General features: G+C 40.8%; 1 protein-coding gene across 5 annotated transcripts in view; it reads left to right on the top strand.

Moving 5' to 3' along the window:
* The first annotated feature begins 742 nt into the window (after positions 1–742).
* Positions 743–26,748, top strand: part of znf462 (zinc finger protein 462) — an 83,758-nt gene continuing 57,752 nt past the window's right edge. For 4 of the 5 annotated variants that reach the window (XM_079834808.1, XM_079834806.1, XM_079834807.1 and 1 more), the window contains exon 1: positions 743–1,066. The gene's annotated coding sequence lies outside the window, so the exon portion shown is untranslated. Of the gene's footprint in view, positions 1,067–1,292; positions 1,892–26,748 lie in introns of those variants that run through there. The other variant, XM_079834805.1, reaches the window with a different exon arrangement.

The raw sequence follows: 26,748 nt of genomic DNA, 5'->3' as shown, positions 1-26,748 counted from the left end.
AATTTTGCTATTTTTATTTCAGCAATCACAATAACATCACGTGACTGCGGTGCATTATATACACTGTGATCTTCATGCACGAGGATCCTCTGAAAAGAGAACACATGAAACGCTTCTCTCAAAGATATGAACAAACGTTCTTCCAGTAACATTAACAAAACTTAATTCAATGTTATCTGGTCTTTAATAATGTTCCCAAAACGTGATGGCGAGGGCGGGGCCACCTGTCACTCACATGAGATCCACCAATAGCAAACCACAACCATCCAATCAATTCCCCACAGACAAAATCAAGCCCCGCCCTCTCTACATCTGTTCTTGTTTGAGAAGACGTTTCTCGAATATGCAGGGATTAAATAGCAAAACGTCCTTATTTTTCAAAATATATGTCAAAACATGTGATATCATTATCTGAACAGCTTCAGATGAAGTCTAAACAAAAACAATCAAGATTCACAAAATGCAATTTATTTAGATTTGTTTATTTATTTCAGCAATCACAATAACATCACGTGACTGCGGTGCATTATATACACTGTGATCTTCATGCAGCTTTTTTTCCACGAGGTTCCTCTGAAAAGAGAACACATGAAGATAATATGGTGGAGATATAATGACGCGAGTCTGCGTTCTATAGCGCGCGCCATAATGAAGCGCTGTAATGACGCGTCCTCATCATATGGCTCATCATAATGTGTCATAAGCGCCGTGAGGGGCTCCATGTTTGAGCTCCATTACCGCTGGAGTCATGAGAGGCTCTGTGGACCTTCCTCCTGTCTCACTGTCTCATCGCAAACTCTTGTGCACCCTCTGGTGCTTGCTAGACTCCAAAACTTCTTTGTGTTGCCTGCTTAGCAGATTGTCTTCCTTGTCTCTGAGGCTGCTCATTATTCAGAGACAGCCGGAGCTCAGGTCATCTGCAGCTGCCGTACTGAAGAAGAAGAAGAAGAAGAAGAAGAAGAAGGAGAAGAAGGAGGAGGAGGAGAAGAAGAAGCAGGAGGGAAGATGGCGAACATTCTGCTGCTCTAGACCGGGAACAACTTCACAGAAGATCCAGGATCCAGCCGTGAGTATTCGGTTTCTCTCGATCGTCCTCGACGCGTTTGAGCTCGGGATCCGTGGAGAGGCGCTTCGGGGACGACCTGGAAACGCCAGAACGGAACCGAGCGAACCCTCCAGAGCGGGCACCTTGGTGCATGTAAAGTGACGCGTCTCCTCCAGAGCTTCTGCTCGACGCGAGGGCGTTTGAGGGACGCGTTCGCCGCCGCGCGAGGGAAATGTGACGGGAAGCCATTGCGCGGATTTGGAGCTCCGCGTCCATTTGTCGGAGAGCGAGCGAGCGACAGACGGACGCGACGCGTGCGGACGGACGCGCGCGCACCACGCTCTCTCGTGTGACGTGACGCTGTTGTTACAATGTAACGCCGCTGTTGTTGTTTTATTCGCGCCGGGGCTCCAGGTGTCCGCCGCCGCCGCAGGTGTAGAATGACACCGAGGCTTCCTCCAGAAAATGGAGTCTCGCTGGAGAACAAAGGTTGACTTTCTCCTGCTGCCACTGCCGGCCACTGCGTGGACCTGGACGCGCCGCGAGCGACGCGTTGGCTGACACATTTCACGCGTGTTTGCACTTTTCCCTCCGCTGCTGATATTTTTTGAGTACCGCACGCGCCGCGGTTTGTTATTGTGCGGTTTGGGGGATTTAGTTGAGGTGACTTTAGCGTGTGTTTGCGCTGGCCTACAGAAGCTCCCAGAGTTCCTGCTCTCTGTGCTGCATTTTTAATGGATGAAGCCATGTTGATGAGCCACTTATGAATCCATACTGAACTTTTTGCTCATGCACTTCCCTTAATGCACCTGTGTGTTGGACCAGACGTGAAGCTTCTGCTTGGAAGTGAGTGTGTGTGTGTGTGTGTGTGCACTAGTTTAATATCTGACATGCATGTGTGATTGAGACACCATCAGAGCTTTTTGGTGAATGGCGTCTCTCTCTCTCTCTGTGTCCTTCTGCAATCGCTCTGGCCACTGTGAAATCCCGCTGACAAAGACTGCGCGCTACACACACACACACACACACACACACACACACACACACACACACACACACACACACACACACACACACACACACACACACACACTCTCAATGCGACAGACGCAGGCCAGAGGAACTCAAAATGGTGGCACGTCTCCCATGTCAGGGCAAACAGGTTCTCTCACATGAAGGTTACTGGCTGTTTTTGAGGTTTCCAAGCAGGTTCTTTGTGGTTTTGTGCACGCTCTTTGTCACATTTGACTATTTGTTTGATGGATTTGCAACCCATGCATGTGTGATGTTCTAGTCCTCTAGTCTGTAGATGTTTGGGGGGATGTGTCCCACTGTAATGACTCGAGCGTCTGACCTGGAAAAGCTCAAAGCCGTCTTATGCAACTGTTGAGCACAGAGCAGCGATGGCTCACGGTTCAAGCTCACCGCTGACCCACTTTCTGTGGAGATCCAGCCTAAAGCTGGCAGGAGGAATGCTGGGATCGTAGTCAACACCTGGACTTTTGCTTGCTTTTCACGCCAGCTTTAACGCAATCGATGATGCAAACTTCATCAAATATAGCAAGTCCACTAGAGAAAACATTTCTTCATTTCACACTGTCCTTGTTACACACCTTACACGTACTTCATCATTATTACTCAGTGCTTAAATACACTGTAACAATGAGTGTTTAAGGTGTACTTACTCCAATAAGTGCTACATATGCTTACTATAGAGTTAGCTACTGGCATGATTTAGTAAGAGCTGTTGTATTTTTGCCGTTTATTGCACGCTCTTTATTGTCTCTTTCAAGTTTATTAATCAGTACTTAAAGTATTAGTTCACTTTTAAATAAACTTCTGCTGATAGTTTCCTCACCCCCATGTCATCCAAGATGTCCATGTCTTTCTTTCTGCAGTCGAAAAGAAATGAAGGTTTTGGATGAAAACAGTCCAGGGTTTTTCTCCATATAATGGACTTCAATGGGCTCCAAACGGTTCAAATGACAGTTTCAGTGCAGCTTCAAACGACACCAGATGAAGAATAAGGGTCTGATCTAGTGGTCATAGATGTATACGTAGATGCAATGAGGCATCTACTATCGATATATCCATGACCACGATCGAATTTGACCTTACTTGCCGGAAGTTATGGCTGAGTTATGATCGCGCTCGTCTGATAAGAGGTAAAATAATAGCATAAATACTGCTGGGTTTCTCTCAGAAGCTGATGGTTTGTCTAGATCAGACCCTTATTCATCATCTGGTGTCGTTTGAAGCTGCACTGAAACTGTCATTTGAACCGTTTGGAGCCCATTGAAGTCCATTATATGGAGAAAAACCCTGGACTGTTTTCATCCAAAACCTTCATTTCTTTTCGACTGCAGAAAGAAAGACATCTTGGATGACATGGGGGTGAGGAAACTATCAGCAGAAGTTTATTTAAAAGTGAACTAATCCTTTAAATACACTGTGACAATGAGTGTTTAAGGTGTACTTACTCAAATAAGTGCTATATATGCTTACTATAGAGTTAGCTACTGGCATGATTTAGTAAGAGCTGTAGTATTTTTAGCGTTTATTGCACGCTCTTTATTGTCTCTGTCATGTTGAACACAGAAAAGCGATGAATAGACACAAAGGCATCACATGTATTTTTAATGCTAAACCGGTGAGGATGGAGTTGACAGTGTAAACATGAGCTCCGTCCCAAACCCCGCTGAGCCGCCTAGCTAGTGTGTGATTGTGTGTAAAACTGTGATGTGGGGTTGAGAACAGCTGTAGGACCTGTTGACTTGATTGTGTTTCAGCTCAGATATTGAACGCAGTGTTATTTTCCAGGTGTTGATTTGAACATCTGTGCATGATTGCCTTACTAAAGCATTTAGACAAAGCAGGGCTCCAGACGAACACCTGAGAGCGGCGGAAACTTCTCATAAAGTTAATTTAATCATACAACTAGTATTGTTTTGTTAATAAGTGCAGTTGCTGATAATATTGCATGTTTGCTTATTGGAGATTTTAGCTGTGAAGCTCTGAGCTGGGATTGATATGCAGATAAAATGAACTTTTATTAACAACAGTAATGTGCTAAAACATTCATGTAAAGCTCTTATTAATGTGCCGTTGTCCTTCTGTGGTCTCACACTGAACTGATCGACAGCTCCAGTGGTTATTAAAGGAGAAGAAAAGTTTCAGTTTTTCATGAGACTTTGTGACTTGCTACTTTTGTCCGTATATTAAGGAGTGGAAATGGCTAAAGCCGTGTTTCCACCGCGGGTATAAATGAAGTTCTGGGTTGGGCTGCACGATTTGGGGAAAATATCTAATTGCGATTATTTTGATTAAAATTGCGACTGCGATTTTAAAATGCGATTATTATATATTTTTTATTTTTACAAATGAAAAGTGTGTATATAACATTTTGTGTTTATATATTAATATGACTAATAATAATAATAATAATCATTATTATTATTGCTAAATAAAACATTAATTATTAAAAAATTCAAACAGAGCATTTAAGAATATATATAATAGTATAATAATAATATTTTACAGAAAACTAAAATGATGGGTTACCTGTTAATATGCAGATAGCCTATGAGTAAAAAAGGATTTATTGTAAAAAAAAAATATTATAAAAATCTGTGTAATTAATTTCTTAAAGTCTGTCTTTAATATGAAATATGAGCCTCTTATGCGTCCACTGTGGGGATTAAAACTCCTGTACATTGAAGAAAAACATATGGATTGTCATATAAATTTATTTAGAGAGAAGTTTTATTTTTCTTATTTTCTACCCAAAAGTGTCATTCATCCTGGAGGCCAGAGGGCGCTCTCGAGCAGAAACTCCACATTTGAGTCAGAGAAGTAATCGTTTGTTTTCAGGAAATCCCTAATGTGAAGCTATCGCTGTAGCTGAATAAAGAGAAGCTAGAAACGCTTTGACTGAGTAAACATGAAGATAATAAACACACGACTGCGATAAGATCTGGTGTATTTGAGTTCTTCAAGCCTTCTCGGGTATTTTCATAATAATAAAGTATTCAGTGCTGATGGACATTCTGTGATGAGAAGCCACATCAGCTCGACTGACGATATGAAGAGAGCTAAAACATGATATTAAACGTTGTATTTATTTGGACAACAGGTTTATGAACACTTCGCATTACTAGTATTGGCGAGTACTTGAACCCATGTACCGATCCAATACCATTGTCTTAATCAAGACCTAGTTATGACCGCAAGCTTTGCGTTTCTTCTTCGTTTTTACAGTCTATGGTCACTATATGAGGACACGAATTTTTGCCGATACCGATTTTTTTTCATCAGCCTCAGCCGATGACAATACGAGCTGCCGATTTTCTTGAGCCGATATTTGGAGCCGATACTGCTTTTGCTCCCTCAATTTACATCATAAAAATGACCCAATGATCAGGATGATAACAATTTAAAAATTACAATTTAAAAAAAGGAAAATTTATTGAACTAAAAAAAAACAATTTTTAACAAATAGTAAAAACAGGTGAGGTAGAACAAGAAAAAAAAGAGTTCAGTGGTAAAAATAAATTCTGAAAATAAATATTTAAGCATAAATAAAATAATGACACTATTGCACACAGTATCAACAAGCGAGCAGCATAATAAAGTGCACACTGACTGTACTATACTTCATTTAAAACTATTTACAACCTAGTCATTTAATGCTTACACTCTAAAAATGCTGGGTTAAAAATAACCCAAGTTGGGTTGAATATGGACTAACCCAGCAATTGGGTTGTTTTGACCCAGCGGTTGGGTTAAATGTTTGCTTAAAACAACCCAATTGCTGGGTTAGTCCATATTCACCCCAACTTGGGTTATTTTTAACCCAGCATTGTTTAGAATGTAGGTGCACTTGAGAAACACCAGCGGTAATTCAGGAGAAAATCTCCCAATGCTCCACGTGAAACTTCAGTCTTTCCACCTTTTACCATCGTCAATTCTCAATTGATTTTGATTAATATGCGTGAGGGAGAGCGAGAGAGTTTGAAGACGGTGAGAGCTGCCCTGTGGACGCCTGTCTGGAAATAATGCAGGGGAAAAATATCGGCCAACGCAACAGCCTTATATCGGCCGATACACGTAAAAATCACAAATATCGGCCAACGCTGCAGCCTTATATCGGCCGATACACGTAAAAATCACAAATATCGGCCAACGCAGCAGCCTTATATCGGCCGATACACGTAAAAATCACAAATATCTGCCAACGCAGCAGCATTATATCGGCCGATACACGTAAAAATCACAAATATCGGCCAACGCTGCAGCCTTATATTGGCCGATACACGTAAAAATCACAAATATCGGCCAACGCTGCAGCCTTATATTGGCCGATACACGTAAAAATCACAAATATCGGCCAACGCTGCAGCCTTATATTGGCCGATACACGTAAAAATCACAAATATCGGCCAACGCTGCAGCCTTATATCGGCCGATACACATAAAAGTCGCAAATATCGGCCAACGCAGCAGCCTTATATCGGCCGATACACATAAAAATCACAAATATCGGCCAACGCTGCAGCCTTATATCGGCCGATACACGTAAAAATCACAAATATCGGCCAACGCTGCAGCCTTATATTGGCCGATACACGTAAAAATCACAAATATCGGCCAACGCTGCAGCCTTATATTGGCCGATACACGTAAAAGTCGCAAATATCGGCCAACGCTGCAGCCTTATATCGGCCGATACACGTAAAAGTCGCAAATATCGGCCCGATATATCGGTCTAACACTAGTCTAGTATATTTACTTCTTTCAAGTAATAAAGTATTCTGGTAAGTTTATAATATGCCATTGTAAACACATACGGGTGAGGGTTTCAATGCCGGTCGCCATGTTGCTCCTCCATCTTGAAACTACATTAGCCAAAGAGGGACATTCCCGTAAATTCAAGCTTGGCCTTTGGCGTTTTAACACTCGATGGCTCCGTGTCGAATGTGGACGAGGTCGAATTGGAAGCCATGTTAATATTGGACTAAATCAGCCACCGTAGGAGCTAAAACGAAATCTGAATTGAGAGGAACAGAAACTAATATTCACTGGATGGTCATATACCAGTTCACCACTAGATGGGGGAAAATATCACACAGTGTAGCTTTAATAAGTCAATCCGTGCTCCTCTGCTGCCATCTACTGGTTATAGTGGTCAGTTTGTGTCTTTATTATGATAGGACAGTTAGTTAACAGGAAGTGATGTTGGAGAGAGAAACGGGGACGGGATCGGGAAAGGTCTTTTTAAAATAAAAGTGCTTGTTTGCCACAAAGTGGTCTACACCTTTAAACTTTTAGTTTGACAAATAATCACTTTAAAATTGGATGATATTTAGAGCTCTGAAGTGCTGGAGAAAGTGTGAAGCTCCTGAAAAGGCTCACTCTCAAAAACATTCGACTGTTTCTCCCACAATCCCATGCGATGTGTGTATCTATGCGTAATATTTCTACACAGTACACACGCGTATATTATGTAAACACAAAGTTTTTATTTCGTTTGACGGCACTACATTTTATAAGACATCACAGCTGTAAAATGACAAATTCTCCAACTTTAGATTTGACGGAAAACCACAGGGAAGCTGTTCTTTTGTTAAAGCTGCACTGTGTAACTTTTTTAGTTTATTCTTAGCTAAAAACACTTAGTTCTTTCAAAAATATATGTGCTCATTAATGTATATTTACTTCTTTCAAGTAATAAAGTATTCTGGTAAGTTTATAATATGCCATTGTAAACACATACGGGTGAGGGTTTGAATGCCGGTCGCCATGTTGATCCTCCATCTTGAAAGTACATTAGCCAAAGAGGGACATTCCCGTAAATTCAAGCTTCGCCTTTGGCGTTTTAACACTCGATGGCTCCGTGTCCAATGTGGACGAGGTCGAGCTGGAAGCCATGTTAATATTGGACTAAATCAGCCACCGTAGGAGTTAAAACGAGAGGAACAGAAACTAATATTCACTGGATGGTCATAAACCAGTTCACCACTAGATGGGGGAAAATATCACACAGTGGAGCTTTAACAGATTAACAGAATGTTTTTTTAATGGATTGTTTGCTACGGGAACTGAAGTGTGTGTGAGATTTGGATTCAGCGATCTCAAACGTTGGTGTGCATGTGGTGATTTGATCTGAATCATTGTGTATTAATCAGCCGTGAGGTCAGGAGCTTGAGAGTCTCAGATGTTCCTCCTGAAATCCCGGCGTGTGATGTGTCTCTCCTTCAGATGGTTTTTTAAGAGGCAGCTGAAGGGCTTCCATTTTGATGGTCGAGTGATCTGAGCTACAAAATGGACCTTTCAGTGCGCGGATGAGACTCACAGCTGAAGTTTGAGCTGTTCCTCAGGCAGCCGGACGGAGGAAGAGACGCACAAAAGCCGATTGAGATGGTCGAGCGGACGCTTTCTTGACATGATGCATTGGCTCCTGCAGAAGCTTTCTCTGAGTTATGTAACGTTCTGCTGGACATTAGAGGCATTAGAGCGGCCGCGTCTGTTTACCTGACCTCGTTTTGCTCATAATTAGGTGTGCTTTTATTATTCCAGCTTTAGTTTCTCTTCATCTGGTGATCCTGATGTGTTCTGTGAGTCCTTCAGACCGGGTTCTGCAGAGGTTTCGTGTTCCTCTGACGGATCCAGAAGAAGAAACCACAGATCGCATCAAATCTCTCTCTCGTTTTACCACAAGATGAAGTTTCCCCTCTGAGTCTGAGAAACTGTGACTGTAAAGAGTCTTAAAAGACTACATTAGTAGTTTTAAACTAGGTTTATTAATGTATTAATTGAAATATAATCAAAATGTATCTTACATATGTGACCCTGGACCACAAAACCAGTCATAAGTCAATTATTTGACATGAATAATCTCTCCATTGATGTGTGGTTTGTTATGATCGGACAATATTTGAAAATCTGAGGGTGCAAAGACATCCAAATATTGAGAAAATCTCCTTTTAAAGTTGTGCAAATGAAGTCCTTAGCAATGCATATTAATACTAATAATTAGGGCTGTCAAAAGATTAATCGCATCCAAAATAAAAGTTTGTGTTTACTTAATATATGTGTGTGTACTCTGTTAATTATTATTTATATATAAATACACACACAAGCATGTATATATTTAAGAAAAAAATATTATTTTTATATATAAAACATTTATATTTATATATATTATAGATTATATAAATATATATACAGTATATACTATATACATGAATGTGTGTGTATTTATATATAAATAATAATTAACAGAGCACACACACATATATTATGTAAACACAAACTTTTATTTTGGATGCGATTAATCTTTTGACAGCCCTACTAATAATACATTTATGACATATTTACAGTAGGAATTGTACAAAATATCCTAATGGCATAAAAGAAAAATGGATAATTATAAAGAAATATACCCGTGCGACTTATGACTGGTTTTGTGCTCACATATTTCAATATAAATACATTTAAATTAATTAATTGAAGCACTTTGAGTGCGGAGAAAGGTGCTATATTTAAATATATAAATATTTAATTTATATAATAAATAAGTAATAATATTATTATTAATACTAACTTATAAAAAAGATCTAATTTGATTACAGCTAAACACAAAAAAAACTGCAATTATTTAATAATAGTAAAGATTTTATTAATATTTATCGTTCTTAAAACTTCTGGAATTTACCTATTTACTTATATCAACCCAGTTTCTGATATTAGTAATATTATTAATATAATAATAGTTAGGATTTTTTAAGAGATCTCTTTTGCTCACCAAGGCTCATTTATTTGATCATAAATACAGTAAAAATATGAAATATTATTGCAATGTAAATCAGCTGTTCTCTATGTGAATATACAGTAAAGTGTCATTTATTCCTGTGATCAAAGCTGAATTTATCATCATTCAGTGTCACATGATCCTTCATAAATCACTCTCATATGATGCTCAAGACACATTTATGATATTTTTTTGTAAACCGTGATACACTACTGTTCAAAAGTGGAGGTTTTATTAATCAAGGACGCATTAAATTGATCAAATATGTGATTCTGTTTCAAATAAATGAACTTTATATCCATTAAAGAATCCTGACGAATAAAATGCATCACGGTTTACACAAAAATATGTGTGATAATGGTCGTAATGTTAGTTGAGCAGCCCATCGGCGTGATTGGTGGTTCTGCAGATGTCTGGGAACAGTTCTTTAGGCGGTTCTGCTCCTACAGATGCAGGACAAGGCTCCTTTGAGAGCGAACAGCAGAGGTCTTGTGGAGATCCGCTCAACTCTGTCCCAGTGTCCAAGATTAAATATTGAAGAGGCTGGAGCTCTCGTCGGGAGTTAATATTAATGGATCTCTCGTCTTTCTGGCGTGTCGTGAGTTGGACATCAGCGATGATTCCAGGCCGAGGCGTGTTGGAAATCCTGGAGCCGGATCACTGGATGTTCTTGTAGGAACGCTTCTCAGTTTGTGCAGAACTTTATGGATGACGATTTTAAAGGGTTAGTTCACCCAAAACTGTAAATTCTGTCATTAATGACTGAGCCTCATGTCGTCCCGTCAGACCTCCGTTCATCTTCAGACACAAATGAAGATATTTTAGTGTAAATCTGATGCTCTGAAAGGCCTCCATTGGCTCAACTTTACACTCTCAAGACCCTTAAAAGACACTAAAGACTAAAGTTACAAAGTCCATCTCACTACAGCGGCTCTACAATAACTTTATGAAGACGAGAATAGTTTCTGTGCGCAAAAAAACCCTAAATAACGACTTATATAGAGATGACGATTTCAAAACACGGCCTCATGAAGCTTCGAAGCATTATGAATCAGTGAGTCGATTCAGCGGTTCAGAGCGTTATGAATCAGTGAGTCGATTCAGCAGTTCAGAGCGTTATGAACCAGTGAGTCGATTCAGCGGTTCAGAGCGTTATGAATAAGTGAGTCGAATTCAGCGGTTCAGAGCGTTATGAATCAGTGAGTCGATTCAGCAATTCAGAGCGTAATGAATCAGCGAGTCGATTCAGCGTTTCAGAGCATTATGAATCAGCGAGTCGATTCAGCGGTTCAGAGCGTTATGAATCAGTGAGTCGATTTAGCGGTTCAGAGCGTTATGAATCAGTGAGTCGATTCAGCGGTTCAGAGCGTTATGAATCAGCGAGTCGATTCAGCGGTTCAGAGAGGTATGAATCAGCGAGTCGATTCAGCGGTTCAGAGCGTTATGAAACAGCGAGTCGATTCAGCGGTTCAGAGCGTTATGAATCAGCAAGTCGATTCAGCGGTTCAGAGCATTATGAATCAGCGAGTCGATTCAGCGGTTCAGAGCGTTATGAATCAGTGAGTCGATTCAGCGGTTCAGAGTGTTATGAATCAGTGAGTCGATTCATCGGTTCAGAGCGTTATGAATCAGCGAGTCGATTCAGCGGTTCAGAGCGTTATGAATCAGCGAGTCGATTCAGCGGTTCAGAGCGTTATGAAACAGCGAGTCGATTCAGCGGTTCAGAGCGTTATGAATCAGCGAGTCGATTCAGCGGTTCAGAGCGTTATGAATCAGTGAGTCGATTCAGCGGTTCAGAGCGTTATGAATCAGCGAGTCGATTCAGCGGTTCAGAGCGTTATGAATCAGTGAGTCGATTCAGCGGTTCAGAGCGTTATGAATCAGCGAGTCGATTCAGCGGTTCAGAGCGTTATGAATCAGTGAGTCGACTCATGATTCGGATCGCGTGTCAAACCGCCAAACTGCTGAAATTTGGCGCTCTAAACTGCTCATTAGACTCACTGATTCATAACGCTCTGAACCGCTGAATCGACTCACTGATTCATAACGCTTCGAAGCTTCATGAGGCCGTGTTTTGAAATCGTCATCACTATATAAGTCGTTATTTAGGGTTTTTTTGCGCACAGAAACTATTCTCGTCTTCATAAAGTTATTGTAGAGCCGCTGTAGTGAGATGGACTTTGTAACTTTAGTCTTTAGTGTCTTTTAAGGGTCTTGAGAGTGTAAAGTTGAGCCAATGGAGGCCTTTCAGAGCATCAGATTTACACTAAAATATCTTCATTTGTGTCTGAAGATGAACGGAGGTCTGACGGGTGTCCAACCACATGAGGCTCAGTCATTAATCACACAATTTACATTTATTGGCTGAACTAACCCTTTATCTCATTGGTATGATCTGACCCTTTTATCTATCGACAGCGACGCCAATGAAAGGATGAGTTCACTTCAGAATGAGCATCTCCTGATGATTCCCTCACCTCTTCTCATCCCAGATGGTCATGTCTGTCTTTCTTCAGTTTTTTTGAAGAAAACATTCCAGGATTTTTCTGCTCATAATGGACTTCAATGGGAACCAACGGCTGAAGCTCCAAACCACTGCAGTTTCAGAGGCTCTGACCAATCCCAGACGAGGAATAGAGTCTGATCTAGAGGAACCATCGGCACATTTACAACACACACACACATTTTCATCTTGCCCTGCGAGGCGAAACACCACAGATTGCCATTGAAGTCCATTATGTGGAGAAAAATCCTGGAATGTTTTCCTCAAAAACTTCCTTTCACTGAAGAAAAAAAGACATGAACATCTGGGATGAGATGAGATGAGGGTGAGGAATAAATGTTCATTTTGAAGTGAACTAATCCTTTAATCATGCGTTTTTTGCAGGCCTGCGTAAAAAATATAAATTTTTCAAATTTTTATGAACCGATATTGATTCTTAAATCCCAAGAATCCATTAGTCCTGTTTTCAGATGATTGAACGGGACATTTTAGCGCCTCCCATCCGATAAATCGCAATAATCTTTCTTACTTTTGATATGAAACAAAGTCTCAAATTTCAAATGACAATCCATTTTATTACGAAATGTTAAAAATAAGCCGTTTTGGCACTGATTAACCTCTTAACTGTTTTGAGAATAGTCATGAGAATGCACTATCCAAACTTAAAGGCTGTAATTCAAGAATATTGACCTACGTTTGGTCTCGTTTTAAAGAAGACACTCTGCAGATTATTGCTGAAGTGAAAGCAATTCAAAATATGGAAGTATGAAAAAGTTATGGAAGTTTAAGTTTACTGTATATGAACAATACTGTACTAAATATTTTTATTTCATATAAAATATATATTTTACAAAACATTTTTACTCTAAAATGACTATAAAATCAAATCCATGTGTCTAAACAAGTTGTGTTCCAAATTTGAAGTCCCTATGAGATTTTGTTTAAGTGCTGTACCAAAAATAGCCACAAGGGTGTCATCCACTTTCCATTGATTGTTTTTTTGACGCTTTTTCCTTTAAATCACAAAACAGTCACCAAATATGGACCCTTGAGACTCAGACCTTTCCAACGATATGCGTTTTGTCAAGATTGGAAAAGATTTTGATTATAAAGAAGTTAAAATGAATTGTTGTAATACGAAACATGACGCCGCCCACTAGGGGGAGGAGCCCGCTAGAATAATTTAGAGTACCGTTTCCATGGTAACACAATGTCTAATTTCAAAATGTTTTTCACAGGAGGATTTTTGAGTTTGTGAGCTTTCAAATGACACCTAATTTATGATCATTACTAAAATATATGTTACGAAAAACGGCACCAGGGGTCCCACATGTGTTCTTTAATATTAATGCATGTTTGAATAAATCTGTCAAAAACAAATTGGAGTATAAATATGATCATGTAATTGTAAAGTTAGTACGTTTTCCCATGTACTGTATCTGATATACATCCACAATAATCAATATCGAATCGAAAGCTTGTGAATGGAAATCGAATCGTGAAATGTGTGTTTTTTGTGTGTTTTAAACAAAACAAGGCGTTGTTTACATTACCAGAATGTTTGATTGAATCTTAGCTGCTGTTACTGTATATTTTGTGTGGTTATTGGCCAATGAAAACCTCCCATCATGGACAGTTTGTTACGGTTTCAAGTCCTTCAGGTTAATGTAGTAACTGGTTCTTCCTGTACTGTACATTTACAGCACAAACAGATGATAAAGGTCCGTCTGCTTTTGACTCCAGCATTGCGGATCCAACATTGACTGGCACAATGAGAAATTATCAGGATAGGGGCTGGTAAGATTATTTAAATCTCTTCTGCTCATCAAGGCTCATTTATCTGATCATAAATACAGTAAAAATATGAAATATTCCTCCAGTGTAGATCAACTGTTCTCTATGTGAATATATAGTAAAGTGTATATAGTGTGTGTATATATATATAAACGCGTTTTGTTTCTTGGAAACATGAGAGATTTGACAAAAGCTTGAGCTTGAGCGGACACAGATGTAAATTTATAGATATTTAACAATATCTGTAAAACTTTCATCATCCAAAAAGTTTTAATGGGTGAAATGTAAATATTATTAGTGAGTTAGAACTCTATTCTTGTTTAATTTAACAAGTGCTCTATTTAGATCACCACTGGTGAAACTACACAAAAAAAAAACTTTTCTTACTTAGAATTTCTGTCTTTTTCCAGTCCAAATATCTAAATAAAATTCTTAAATCAAGATGCTTTTACCAAGGAAAATGATGTTTGGGACAGAAACAAGATTATTTTTCTTACCCAATTGGCAGATATTTGTTTGTTTTAAGCAAAAACTCACTTCAATTTCATTTTATTTTCCAGAAAACAAGAAAAAATATCTTATGTCATTTTTTAACTGATCTAGTAAATGCATCTTGATGTAAGATATTTTTGGATATATTTAGACTATAAACAAGACAAAAATACTAAGAAAGAGCATTTTTTGCAGTGCACACAAGGCAAAAAGTCAATATTATTATATCTAGAATGGCTTTATGGTACTTATTTACATATTTACAAATGCACAAAACTGCACGTTTACGACAAATATAGTCTGCAATTTGGCCTTTATTGCTCATTTAATACATGTCTACATTAAAAATGAAAAAAAAAGAGAGATATTAACCTACATTTCTGTCAAATGACCCCGGTCACAGGTGGTGTTACCACAGTAAAGCCATGATAATGTTGGTGAATTGTAGTTTGAAAAGTATTTGAACTGAATCGGCTGATTTGCACATTAGTGTTGTTGTTAAGTCAGCGCAGTTTAACCGGCTTTAAACTAAATTAAATCACTGAGATTTGTAGCTCGTACTGGAGACCTCTGCGCCGAACTCGAACGCTTCTCATTGGCTGTTTAATGGTCATGTGATCGAGACACTCAGCAAGTAAACATATTTGTTTCAGACTCAGAGCTTGTGAGTTGGGTTGCCAGGTTTTCACAACAAAACCTGCCCAATTGCTACTCAAAACTAGCCCAAAACAAGCCCAATCGCGTTTCAGGGGGCTTCTCCGGTAAAAAGCACATTTGGGGGTAAAATATGTGTTTTTTTGCTATGGTTGCCTACTAAAATTCGCATTCGTGGGGCAAAATATCACATAATTGGGGTCGCTTCAACCCGCGGCAACAATGTTGAAGTAGCCCAATTTTTCCCGCGGACTTAGCAACACTGCAAGTAGTGCGGTTTTGTTCCGCTTTTGGCGCGTTATTGTTTCCCTGGCCTAAAGTCTAGTTCTGCCACCTTGTGTTGACATTGTGAATCTGCACGATTTGTAAATTATGAGTGACGGGCCACATACACTCAAAAAGGATTATTAGGAACACACACTAATTCTGTGTTTGACCCCCTTTCGCCTTCAGAACTGCCTTAATTCTACATGGCATTGATTCAACAAGCTGCTGAAAGCATTCTTTAGAAATGTTGGCCATATTGATAGGAGAGCATCTGCAGTTGATGGAGATTTGTGGGAAGCACATCCAGGGCACGAAGCTCCTGTTCCACCACATCCCAAAGATGCTCTATTGGGTTGAGATCTGGGGCCTCATTTATAAACGTTGCGTACGCACAAAAGAAGGCGTACGCCGCTCTCTACGCAGTAATTGGTATTTATAAAAAGCAAACTTGACGGGAAAATGTGCGGTCCTTCACGCAAGCTCTGACCCAGGCGTACGATCTATCTATGAATATTAACTTGTGGGCGTTTCACGGACTATTTATGGGCAACTATGGGCGTGACATGAAGACGCAAAAGCTGCGCTACATTTAGAATTGATTGTGATTTATTAAGGGAAAACATCCCCCACACCATTACACCACCACCACCAGCCTGCACAGTGGGAACAAGGCATGATGGATCCATGTTCTCATTCTGTTTACGCCAAATTCTGACTCTACCATCTGAATGTCTCAACAGAAATCCAGACTCATCAGACCAGGAAACATTTTTCCAGTCTTCAACTGTCCAATTCTGGTGCAGTATTCTGGTCTTCTGCTGTTGTAGCCCATCCGCCTCAAGGTTGTGTGTGTTGTGGCTTCACAAATGCTTTGCTGCAGACCTCGGTTGTAACGAGTGGTTATTTCAGTCAAAGTTGCTCTTCTATCAGCTTGAATCAGTCGGCCCATGACCTCTGACCTCTAGCATCAACAAGGCATTTTCTCCCACAGGACTGCCGCATACTGGATGCTTTTCTCTTTTCACACCATTCTTTGTAAACCCTAGAAATGGTTGTGTGTGAAAATCCCAGTAACTGAGCAGAAATACTCAGACCAACAACCATGCCACGCTCAAAATTGCTTAAATCCCCTTTCTTTCCCATTCCGACATTCAGTGTGGAGTTCAGGAGATTGACCAGGACCACACCCCTAAATGCATTGAAGCAACTGCCATGTGATTGGTTGATTAGATCATTGCTTTAAATTCCTTTAGGTGAGTGTATAATATATTTGAATAGACACGCTGCGGGCCGTTTCAAATTCATCCCCGGGCCGCATTTGACCCGCGGGCCGGACTTTGGACACCCCTGTAGTGATTTATTCCTGTGGTCAAATCATCATTCCTCCAGTCTTCAGTGTCACATGACCCTTCACTAATCACTCTCATATGAGGAACTCAAAACTCTTTGTTCTCGAATGGCACTTACAAGCTAACTATGAAGTTTAATTTAGCTTGTATGACGTTTATTTGCTGTGAACGCCAGCTAACTGTAAACCGTTCTGTGAGGAAGTGATTGTGATGACACTGTAAAAACATGACCTTTGACCTCATGCTGGTTAGAATGGTATTGTTGTGGAAATGATGAGTATGCCTCTGAAATCTCCCAGGCTGAGAGGAATGAGCCTGTGGTCCAATCAGTGCTCTCGTCTTCATGCTGTGATGTTGTGTGTGGTTTGATGGAAACACTCATTGGCTTGAGGACGGCCTGAATCAGGCCAGAGACAGAAAGAGAACAGCGGAGTTGGAACTGAACGTTTCCTGAGGGAAAACGCTTCCTGGTTATTTTCCAATGTTTTGGTCGTGAGCGCTTCATTCTTTTCTTCTTGCAGTCGCTCCCACAGCTCTGATGTTCTCATTGGACGCTGTTTAATGACACTGTGTGTAGCGGCTTGCCCTCTTGACCTCAGAGTTTGTGCAGTGTAGCGTTTGTGTTTGAATCTGAGGATATTTAGGTTAGGTTTACTTAGCTTGCTGTCCACTGATGAGGGCTCGAGTTCTGATATGGCAAGAAACTCTGAGATAAGGTTTGGGGTGGGAGAGTGAAGCAGCTGAGGCTGAGGAGAGCTGAGCCGCTGGTTATACACTCTGGCTGTTGATTGGAGGATTAGATGGGCTGGCTCCTCCCTAAATTACCTTTAGAACTTCACATAGTGTAGTGTAGTATTGTGTAGCGTTGTGCATTATTTAGTATTGTGTAGTGCAGTGTAGTGCGGTGTTGTGTAGTGTTGTGTACTGTAGTATAATGAAATGTAGTGGGTTAAGCCACTGATCTGGTAATCAGAAGGTTGCCGGTTCGATCCCAGCGGTCGCCACCTGTCCTTGAGTAAGGCACTTTACTCCATGTTGCTCTAGGGGATTATGCCTGTAGTAAGGATAAAAGCGTCTGCCAAATGCATAAATGTAAATATAGTGTATTGTTGTGTAGCGTTGTGTAGTATAGTGTACTGTAGTATAGTGTAATGAGGTATAGTGTAGTGAAGTATAGTAAAGTGTTGTGTAGCGTTGTGAAGTATAGTAAAGTGTTGTGTAGCGTTGTGAAGTATAGTAAAGTGTTGTGAAGCGTTGTGAAGTATAGTAAAGTGTTGTGAAGTATAGTAAAGTGTTGTGAAGCGTTGTGAAGTATAGTAAAGTGTTGTGTAGCGTTGTGAAGTATAGTAAAGTGTTGTGTAGCGTTGTGAAGTATAGTAAAGTGTTGTGTAGTGTTGTGAAGTATAGTAAAGTGTTGTGTAGCGTTGTGTAGCGTTGTGAAGTATAGTAAAGTGTTGTGTAGCGTTGTGAAGTATAGTAAAGTGCTGTGTAGCGTTGTGAAGTATAGTAAAGTGTTGTGAAGCGTTGTGAAGTATAGTAAAGTGTTGTGTAGCGTTGTGTAGCGTTGTGAAGTATAGTAAAGTGTTGTGTAGTGTTGTGAAGTATAGTAAAGTGTTGTGAAGCGTTGTGTAGCGTTGTGAAGTATAGTAAAGTGTTGTGAAGCGTTGTGTAGCGTTGTGAAGTATAGTAAAGTGTTGTGAAGCGTTGTGAAGTATAGTAAAGTGTTGTGTAGCGTTGTGAAGTATAGTAAAGTGTTGTGTAGTGTTGTGAAGTATAGTAAAGTGTTGTGTAGCGTTGTGTAGCGTTGTGAAGTATAGTAAAGTGTTGTGTAGCGTTGTGAAGTATAGTAAAGTGTTGTGAAGCGTTGTGAAGTATAGTAAAGTGTTGTGTAGCGTTGTGTAGCGTTGTGAAGTATAGTAAAGTGCTGTGTAGCGTTGTGAAGTATAGTAAAGTGTTGTGAAGCGTTGTGAAGTATAGTAAAGTGTTGTGTAGCGTTGTGTAGCGTTGTGAAGTATAGTAAAGTGTTGTGTAGTGTTGTGAAGTATAGTAAAGTGTTGTGTAGCGTTGTGTAGCGTTGTGAAGTATAGTAAAGTGTTGTGTAGCGTTGTGTAGCGTTGTGAAGTATAGTAAAGTGTTGTGTAGTGTTGTGAAGTATAGTAAAGTGTTGTGTAGCGTTGTGTAGCGTTGTGAAGTATAGTAAAGTGTTGTGTAGCGTTGTGTAGCGTTGTGAAGTATAGTAAAGTGTTGTGTAGCGTTGTGAAGTATAGTAAAGTGTTGTGTAGTGTTGTGAAGTATAGTAAAGTGTTGTGTAGCGTTGTGTAGTGTTGTGAAGTATAGTAAAGTGTTGTGTAGCGTTGTGTAGCGTTGTGAAGTATAGTAAAGTGTTGTGTAGCGTTGTGAAGTATAGTAAAGTGTTGTGTAGTGTTGTGAAGTATAGTGTACTGTAGTGTAGTGTAATATAGTGTAGTGTTGTGTAGTGTTGTGAAGCGTTGTGTAGTGTTGTGAAGTATAGTAAAGTGTTGTGTTGTGCTAGTTGGTCAAATACTGTTGTGTTCTACTGTTGTGTCTTCCATATGGGAGAATATGTGGATTTCTGTGTATTAATCCTAATAACTGCTGAGCGTTGAGTTTGACTGTAGTTGAGTTGAGACCAACCGTTAGTTTTTGAGGTTTATTGCTGTATTAAAGGAATGATCGCTCTGTCATCATTTCCTCCGACTTTCTTCAGTGGAACACAACAGATCTCTTCAAAAATGTTGTGTTGTTTAAAAACAATTGTAACATTCTTCCGAATATCTCCTGTGTTCCCGAGGGCCGCTCTCAGGTCTCATTAGCTTCATGTGAGATGGTGGTCCAGTGGGTTAAACCATGGAGCTGGTAATCAGAAGGTTGCCGGTTCGATCCCAGCGGTCGCCAACTGTCCTTGAGCAAGGCTCTTTACTCCATGTTGCTCCAGGGGGATTGTCCCTGTAGTAAGGGCACTGTAATATAAATATATAAATATGTACAAATATGGTTGTTTCTCATGACCAATCACAGTCCATGTTGGAGTCCCTGAAGATGATTGGGGTTTGGAACGTCATGATCTGTGCGGTTCTCCTGCGATCAGATTAAAGAGCGCAGGATCTCCGAGAGTTTCATCCATCATCATTAGATAAAGCGTTCCCACGCCTGAGGCCGGCAATTAGTGAAGCTCAGGCCGGATGAAATGTGTCTTTTTCAATAATGCAGAGCTGAGGTTGTGGGTTATAGGTGGAGCGCTTTTACAGATCATCAAATCATACACCAGTTTTTATAATATTCATGTCTCCTCAACTCAAATAAACAGACCCGAGTTGTGGCGATTGTTTGACTGAGTGTTGAGCTGATAGTAAAGCGATCTCATGTGTGATCGTTAGGATGGTGTTAGTGTTGCTTCCGCTGGAGGAAGTGTGTGTGTGTGTGTGTGTGAATGCGCGTCAGTCTCTTGTGAAAAGGCCAGCAGGGTCTGAAGAGTGAGGAAGATCTGCCGCCGTTGCCTTGAGGAGCACAAAATGGTGGATGACCAGTGTCAGCCGTTTCCTTGACGCTGGAGTGAAATGGAGTCTGTGGCGCTGATGCAGGAGATAATTCAGTCAGGAGCAGTGGAGCGATGAGACTCTTCTGAGATCTCTGCCTCTGTCCTGTCCTGGGAACAGCCCTGGGGTTTGGGGAATCATCACAGCATCATCATTATGCATTATTATACTGGTTATGTGGAACCCGCAATGATTAATAAAGACCATGTACAGCATTGTTCCCTTTTTGATCATTGGAAATGTCAGTGCTTCTCTTCACTGATTTGACGTTAGATCATCATAGATATTTATGACCAAATGTGGAATTATTAATGCTGTCTCTATCAAGAACTCTTTTGTCTCCCAAAATAAAGAAGCGATTCTGAACTGCCTGACACGAGTCGTCAGAAATTCCAGTCACACTTTCTACTCGATCCTGATTTGAAGGTTTGTAATTTGCATAAATGGTCGTGATTGGCTGTGCAGCGTCTCTTTGCCCCGCCCTCACTCACTGTTGTTAATTTACATAATGCCGCCTCTGGTTCTGATTGGCTGTGCAGCGTCTCTTTGCCCCGCCCTCACTCACTGTTGTTAATTTACATAATGCCGCCTCTGGTTCTGATTGGCTGTGCAGCGTCTCTTTGCCCCGCCCTCACTCACTGTTGTTAATTTACATAATGCCGCCTCTGGTTCTGATTGGCTGTGCAGCGTCTCTTTGCCCCACCCTCACACACTATTGTTAATTTGCATAATGCCCGCCTATGGTCTTGATTGGTTGAACAGCGTCTCTTTGCCCCGCCCTCACTCACTGTTGTTAATTTACATAATGCCGCCTCTGGTTCTGATTGGCTGAGCAGCGTCTCTTAGCCCCGCCCTCACTCACTGTAGTTAATTTGCATAATGCTAGCCTCTGGTCCTGATTGGCTGAGCAGTGTCTCTTTGCCCCGCCCTCACTCACTATTGTTAATTTGCATAATGCATGCCTCTGGTCTTGATTGGCTGAGCAGCGTCTCTTAGCCCCGCCCTCAAACACTATTGTTAATTTGCATAATGCATGCCTCTGGTCTTGATTGGCTGAGCAGTGTCTCTTAGCCCCGCCTCAAACACTGGTTAATTTGCATAATGCCCATCTCTGGTCCTGATTGGCTGAGCAGCGTCTCTTAGCCCCGCCCTCAAACACTATTGTTAATTTGCATAATGTCTGCCTCTGGTCTTTATTGTCTGAACAGTGTCTCTTAGCCCCGCCTCAAACACTAGTTAATTTGCATAATGCCTGCCTCTGATCCTGATTGGCTGAACAGCGTCTCTTTGCCCCGCCCTCACTCACTGTAGTTAATTTGCATAATGCCTGCCTCTGGTCTTTATTGGCTGAACAGCGTCTCTTTGCCCCGCCCTCAAACACTAGTTCATTTGCATAATGTCTGCCTCTGGTCTTGATTGGCTGAGCAGTGTCTCTTAGCCCCGCCTCAAACACTAGTTAATTTGCATAATGTCTGCCTCTGGTCTTGATTGGCTGAGCAGTGTCTCTTAGCCCCGCCCTCAAACACTAGTTAATTTGCATAATGTCTGCCTCTGGTCCTGATTGGCTGAGCAGTGTCTCTTAGCCCCGCCTCAAACACGAGTTAATTTGCATAATGTCTGCCTCTGGTCTTGATTGGCTGAGCAGTGTCTCTTAGCCCCGCCTCAAACACTAGTTAATTTGCATAATGTCTGCCTCTGGTCTTGATTGGCTGAGCAGTGTCTCTTAGCCCCGCCTCAAACACTAGTTAATTTTCTTTCGGACACCGGCTGATTCATTCAGAATGAGTCAGTGAATCTTTATGAATGAGTTGTCGAATCATTTATTCAACCAAATTTACTGAACACGTATTCTTTCAGAAAAGATTGAATCATTGAGTTCAAAACACTGATTCATTGAGAAATGAAATTTGTTGTCATTAAGAGCGAGTCATTGAATCATTCATGTAATTTAATTATTGAAAATGCTGTTTTAATTCAGAAACAAAATCAGTGGGCTGTCATTCTCATTGAATCTGAATTGTTCAATTCAGATAAAGCCATTGAATCATTCAGTCAGATGATTCACATCATTGATCGAGACTGTAATACGTCGAAAGCAGAAACTTCTTGTTTGTGGATCATCTGATAGTGCTGGTGTGTCAGTCTTTTTATAAAGGAAAGTGTGTCTCAAGGGGAAAGCGGTTCACTCTCTTTCTGTTCTTCATGGCCGGTTAAGAACGAGAATAATACTGGTGTTTTTTGCAGAAGAGGTTAGCGGTCTTAAATCTGCTCTGGGGAACGGCTTGTGTTGGATGCGTCTCAGAAGCTCCATGTAGGTTTGTTAATGGCTGACCTATTTCTGCTGCCATATGCTTCCTGGAAGGGATTTGCTTTGAAACATAAAAGCCAATGATTTGGACGGAGGGAGAAGATTATGAGCACATCACTCCAGAAGATCTCACATCTGTTGATATGAAGGTTGGGATGTAGTTGTACGGGGGGATTCGTTTTCTGATGCATTACTGAATGTCCTTTATTTGTTGCATCTAAATACAAGTCTTTTTTTACCATTTTGGTCGCTATTTTTGTTGTTTTTATTGAAAAGCATTGACATAACTTTTGAGAGAGGCTTCTTACGGGGTTTCATAACATGTTGAGGGTTCATCTACAAGATCAATATCAATTCTCGAAGTGTTTAAAGGCTTTTTTTAGACGTGGAGACGGTTGGAGACACCAGTATGTGTTACTCACTGGCGTTTTCTCAATCCAGTTTATCAGGAAACTCCAGCGAGAACAGGAACTAGCCGCGATGTGTTCGAGGTCTGTTTATGTTTCTGATCTCATCTGGCAGATCTTCAGTGCAAACTGAGCTTTATCATCTGAGACTTCCTCATATGACAGACAGCGCATGACCGAGCGCTTTGAGGAACTAGAGGTTTGCAGGGCTTCTCCTGTTATAATGGAGAACATGTGTCTGAAACCGAATGTCTCGCTGCATTTCCTCTTCTTCTCTGGCCTCTCATGATCTCGAGCGTTGTTTGAGACCATCAGCCATCAAACAGCTTCAGAATGTGCTGGTAGGCTTGTTCTAGCACTCAGTCCAGGGTTATTTTTGGTCGCTTGCGTAACCTTTAGGGCACCGTTCCCAATTCAACCCGAAATAACTCTGAAAGCATGCTTCAGGAAGTCTTCTTCAGGAAACCGGTCAGCATGTGACATTAGTGGAGCAGAACCGTGATCTTAGAAGAAAAGGCTTCATTTATAGAACCGTTCAGGGCTTCCATCATGGGATTGTTTTAATTCATTTTTAATTTTATGAAGTGAGCAGCTTGTAAACATACCCCATCGCTAGAAAAAATCTAAACAACCCATTAAACATGAACGTATATACGTATATTTTGGGCATAAACGTTCTTTAAAATTGAGTCGAGAACCCTATAACTCTATATAGAACCACATTGAACCTTTTTGGCATTAAAAGTTCTTTAAAATTGAGTTAAGAACCCTATAACTCTATATAGAACTACTTTTTGGCATAAAGTGTTCTTCAATGACAACGTGAAAGAAGTTAATTTGCAAATGTATTAAAAATAAAAAATGTACATGAGTACTCACAGCCTTTGCTCAATACTCTGTTGAAGCTCCTTTGGCTCAATCACAGCCTCAAGTCTTTTTGAGTTTGATGCTATAAGCTTGGCACACTATTTTTGGGCAGTTTCTCCCAGTCTTCTGTGCAGGACGTCTCAAGCTCCATCCGGTTGGATGGGGAGAGTCGGCCATGTTCAGATCTCTCCAGAGATGTTCAATCGGGTTCAGGTCTGGGCTCCGGCTGGGCCACTCAAGGACATTCCCAGAGTCGTCCCGTAGCCTTTGTTATCGTGGCTGTTCTTCGGGTCGTTGTCCTGTTGGGAGATTAACCTCCAGTCTGAGGTCCAGAGCGCTGTGGAGCAGGTCTTCATCAATTATTCATCTTTCCCTGATCCTGACTAGTGTCCCTGGCGCTGAAACACATCCCCACATCATTATGCTGCCACCACCTTGATCACTGTAGGGATGGGATTGGCCAGGGGATGAGCGGTGCCTGGGTTCCTCCAGTCAGGCCAAAGAGTTCAATCTGTGTTTCATCAGACCAGAGAATTGTGTTCCTCATGATCTGAGATCCTTCAGGAGCTGTTTGGGAAACTCCAGGCGGCCTTTTCCCGAGGAGTGTCTTCCGTCTGGCCACGCCCCCACACAGGCCTGATTGGTGGAGAGCTGCAGAGATGGTTGGAGAGGTTCTCCACAGAGAAACACTGGAGCTCTGTCAGATTTACCAATGGGTTCTTGACCTCCCTGACTAAGGCCCTTCCCCCCCGATCACTCAGTTTGTCCGGGCGGCAGCTCTAGGAAGAGTCCTGGTGCTCCCAAACTTCCTTACGGATGATGGAGGCCACTGAGCTCATCGGGCCCTTCAATGTTTCCTTCCCCAGATCGGAGCCTCCATACAATCCTGCCTCGGAGTCTACAGACGATTCCTTCATGGTTTGGTTTGTGCTCATGCACTTTTACCTGTGGGACCTTATATAGACAGTTGTGTGCCTTTCCACATCATGTCCAATAATATAGAACCTTTTTGGCATTAAAGGTTCTTTAAAATTGAGTTAAGAACCCTAGAGTTCTGTAGAGAACCACATTGAAACTTTTTGGCATTAAACGTTCTTTAAAATTGAGTCAAGAACCCTAGAGTTCTGTAGAGAACCACATTGAAACTTTTTGGCATGAAACGTTCTTAAAAATTGAGTTAAGAACGTTAGAATTCTGTAGAGAACCACATTGAAACTTTTTGGCATTAAACGTTCTTTAAAACTGAGTCAAGAACCCTAGAGTTCTGTAGAGAACCACATTGAAACTTTTTGGCATGAAACGTTCTTTAAAATTGAGTTAAGAACCCTAGAGTTCTGTAGAGAACCACATTGAACCTTTTTGGCGTGAAACGTTCTTTAAAATTGAGTTAAGAACCCTAGAGTTCTGTAGAGAACCACATTGAACCTTTTTGGCGTAAAGCGTTCTTTAAAATTGAGTTAAGAACCCTACAGTTCTGAAGAGAACCACATTGAACCTTTTTGGAATGAAACGTTCTTTAAAATTGAGTCGAGAACCCTAGAGTTCTTTAGAGAACCACATTGAACCTTTTTGGAATGAAACGTTCTTTAAAATTGAGTCGAGAACCCTAGAGTTCTTTAGAGAACCACATTGAACCTTTTTGGCATGAAACATTCTTTAAAATTGAGTCAAGAACCCTAGAGTTCTGTAGAGAACCACATTGAACCTTTTTGGCATAAAACGTTCTTTAAAATTGAGTCGAGAACCCTAGAGTTCTGTATAGAACCACATTGAACCTTTTTGGCTTCCTTCATGGTTTGGTTTGTGCTCATGCACTGTTACCTGTGGGACCTTATATAGACAGGTGTGTGCCTTTCCACATCATGTCCAATCAGCTGAATTTGGACTCCCATCAAGTGTTAGAAACATCTCAAGGATGATCAGTGGAAACTGGAGCACCTGAGCTCAATGAGTATCATGGCAAAGGCTGGGAATACTTGTGTACACTTGGATTTTTTACATTTTTAATTGGTTTGTAAAGATTTTAAACATACTTCTTTCACGTTGTCATTATGGGGTATTGTTTGTAGAATTCAGGAAAAAAATTATGAATTTAATCCAAGGCTGTAACAGAACAAAATGTGGAAAAAGTGAAGAGTTTTTATATTGAAGTACCTCTCTAGTGATGTTTATGTGGCGGAAATCTGTCGATCGACCCTGTCGTGTGTTTTTATATAACTTGTTCCATAAGTTTATATAACCTCCGCTGAGATCCAAACCGCGGGCTGAAGATCCCGTTCCACCCGTCTGCACGGACCTGAAGTGAAAGAACCTGATCTCCAGACTGTGGAAAGACCAGTTCATAGACACTAACCCTACGAAAGAAATCCCAGATGATATCTGCTGGTCTCCGAGTTTGTTTTGTGTTTTTACACTGCTAGTCAAAAGTTTGGAATAATTACGATTTTGCCATGTTTTTGAAAGAGTCGCTTCTGCTCATTTATTTGATCAAAAATACAGTCAAAATTATGAAATATATTGTGTGTTGAGCATCAAATCCTCATCATGTGGATCATGTGACACTGAAGACTGGAGTAATGATGATAAATCACAGGAATAAATTACTCTTGAACAGCTGATTTACACTGGAGCAAGATTTCATAATTTTTTACTGTATTTAGAGCAACATAAATGCAGCCTTGGTGAGCAGAAGAGAC

Source organism: Gobio gobio (genome assembly GCF_949357685.1).
Source record: "Gobio gobio genome assembly, chromosome: 14".
Lineage (NCBI taxonomy): Eukaryota > Metazoa > Chordata > Actinopteri > Cypriniformes > Gobionidae > Gobio > Gobio gobio.
The sequence above is the reverse complement of the archived record's forward strand: the minus strand, read 5'-3'. Positions and strand labels throughout refer to the sequence as shown.